At 25.0% G+C, this 3,175-nt stretch overlaps 1 long non-coding RNA gene across 1 annotated transcript; it reads left to right on the top strand.

Moving 5' to 3' along the window:
- Positions 1–2,249: 2,249 nt before the first annotated feature.
- Positions 2,250–2,809, top strand: LOC132929163 (uncharacterized). The gene is made up of 4 exons (XR_009662085.1): positions 2,250–2,313; positions 2,390–2,407; positions 2,607–2,651; positions 2,738–2,809. It is a non-coding gene; the product is annotated as an uncharacterized LOC132929163 (long non-coding RNA).
- The last annotated feature ends 366 nt before the right edge of the window (positions 2,810–3,175 follow it).

Here is a 3,175-nt window from a genome sequence, read left to right as displayed (position 1 = left end):
TGATTTAATCATGTATTTAAATCGATTGACGGTGTCATTTTATTTTTAATAAATTTAGATTTATTAAGATTGCAAAGTAAGTTATCACTAGCAATGTTTATTAACCGGTATTATTCAGAAAATTGATTATTGATCAATTCACTGTATAATATATAAAGCGTTTATAATTCTTGTATGTCCATAACCGTATAAATTATAAATATATTATTAATAGATTAAGTAACAATGATTTGAATTACTCGAAACTAATTCAAATACTTTCAGATCCAATATTTTCTTATGTAAAGCAATGGCAAATGGGAGGCTATGGTAATTATTAATCTGGTTACAATACATAGTTCTGACAACTACTGAACTACCTATTATACTTAAAACCAATTTTATATAAATTAACTAAAACTCTGAATCGGCACTATAGTTATATTCAACCAAAAATAAATCGAATTGTTATTTCTTAGCCAAAGTCAATAATTTATTCCCAAGAGATTATTGTCAAGCCTATGCGAATACAGTAAATAATATAGTCTTAGGTGAGAAAAAACTTATATCACGAATAACTTAGAGGATGTGATTTAATTTGATCTAATTTAATTTTTTTTTTTTTTTTATTCTACAGATGATAGTAGGTGGTTTTAATTTAGTTATTTATTTACATAATAACTGTTTTCAAAAATGTATAACACATATGGCTTCAACGGTGTCCAAACATGTACTGATTGAGATTTTAATTTTATAGCCAGTTATAAGTTTACAACTCTGTATATAATACAACGTTTACTCTGCTGAATATGTTATACGATATTTACTTCTAGGATTGATATGATATCCATTAAAAATTACATCAAATTAATACAATAATATATTAATTATTAACAATTAAATATTTTAGTTGAAAAATTTCGGAGATGTTGCAGTAAGTGATTTTACTTTACAATGCAGTTATTGCTTAACTATTTAATACATGGTATTATGTTTATTAATTTTGAAGACATTTGCTCTGTGTAATTATATTTTTTCACAAAAATTATACTGGCAGTTAAAAATGTAAAATTAAATTATAAAATACACATCTTCATTTCTTTTTTAAACGGAGCATATTAGATATATTTATTTGTGTAATATTATTTTTATAGCTTATGATTTTCAAGATCTATTCTGTATTTTAATTCTCTTATTATAGGTTTAATTATTGATACCAATTGACGTATTTAAAAATTACATTTATAATAAATAAAGTTTATACACTTTCACAAATAACTTTCAGAGATGTATAAAAATATGATTAATTATTAAATTAAATACTGACATGCAAACAACCTGCACGATTTGAAAAGAAATACAATATTTTATCTAACTTTTTACACAATACATAAAAAATAAAAAAATATTTACTGTTATTTATGTTTAAATATGTTTAATCCTATTACAGATCAAATGATGTATAATAAATTAATGGGTGAGTATTGATCAATAACTTTTGAAAACCTTTAAAACCACACTTATGAATATAGCTACGACTTAAATTGTTTCTAAATTGTGAGTCTAGCTTATAAATAACAGCTAAAAGTAAGAACTGATAATGTACGGCACAGGTTCCATGTTCGATTAGCGTAGATGGCCAAACCAGAGTACTAGCCATGGTCATAAAGCCACAGTTGTATGCACTTGTACGCACTGGCTACTGGAAACCAATGTGTGCGCGGATGACGAGGATCTGGATAGGCAACTTAAAGTTTTTGAGAGAATTTTATTGTATGAGCATGCCAGTGAGTAAGGATGTGCAGAGTACAATCTATATTCATCATAAAAATTAGATAAAAATGTTCAGTCCATAATATGATTTTTATTTATTTTGATGTTGCCAATGTCATATATACCAACTTTTTTACGAATAAAATTCTATATATTTCATTATTATGAAATTCCGTCATCACTGAACTTATAAGTTTGTCTTTTTCGAATATTTCTCGAGGTCTAATATAATATGTATTATATTATAACTACATATTTTTACATATATCACATTCTACTTGATTTAAGACATCGAATAATTGAAATATAATAGGATTTAGATAGTACGTAAAACATTTTTTTTTGTGTCTGTCATCTCGTTTGGGAGTAGTAATAGTGCTTTTGACTTCAGTCCCTCTGAAAAGGAAAATGAATCTAGTTGGTAATTTGGGGGGACAAAAGTAAAAATTAATTGTAAATTAAATTCTATTTTAAAATTTATGTTCTTTTTTATTCAAGATCATAAAACTGATTTCCGTCAAGATTTTATACATTATATTAATAATAATGATAGATTCAAAGGTAATTAACTATTAATTGTTGATTTAATCATGTATTTAAAAAGATTAACCGTGTCGTTTTTTCTTAATAAATTAAGATTTATCAAACTTTATAAGTAAGTGATAACTAACAATGTTTATTAACTGGTATTATTCAGAATATTGTGTATTGATCAATTAATATTTAATTATATATATTATATATAAAGCGTTTATAATACTTGTATGTTTATATCCGTATACATCAAAAATATATCGTTAATAGATCAAATAACTTTGATTTGAATTACTTGAAACTAACTCAACAACTTTCAGATCCAATATTTTCTTATGTAAAGCAATGGCAAAGTGAAAACTATGGTAATTATTAATCTGGTTACAATACATAGTTCTGATTCATAAAATAATTAGAACCCATTTTATTTAAATCGAATTTTCTGTTTTAGCCATTTCACTTAGAACAAACCCAAAACAATATTGTTATGACTACTCGAATCCATATATTAATATGTTTTTAGGTGAGAAAAAACGTATATCACAAAAAATGTAGAGATAACATGACTAATTTGATTTTTTTTTATTATTCTATAGAGGATGGTAGGTATAGTTTTAAATTAGTTAATTATTTACATAATAATTATTTTTTTAAATTTTATAAGATACATTTAAATATAAATTCATAAGTACATAAGTACAAAAATATAAAACAACATTAGAATAATTAGAATATTTAGACTAATATGTGGATGACACACCCACACTTGATATCCTGGTCTTACAAACGTAAATACGATATCAAATGTATCTTCGGCCCCGTGGATGGGGTCCAGCATCTTGAGGAGGACGAGTTTAGCTGTGTTGTATATTTGTCCAAACACATACTA

Source organism: Rhopalosiphum padi, chromosome 4 (genome assembly GCF_020882245.1).
Source record: "Rhopalosiphum padi isolate XX-2018 chromosome 4, ASM2088224v1, whole genome shotgun sequence".
NCBI lineage: Eukaryota > Metazoa > Arthropoda > Insecta > Hemiptera > Aphididae > Rhopalosiphum > Rhopalosiphum padi.
This window is presented reverse-complemented; position numbering and strand designations above follow the sequence as displayed.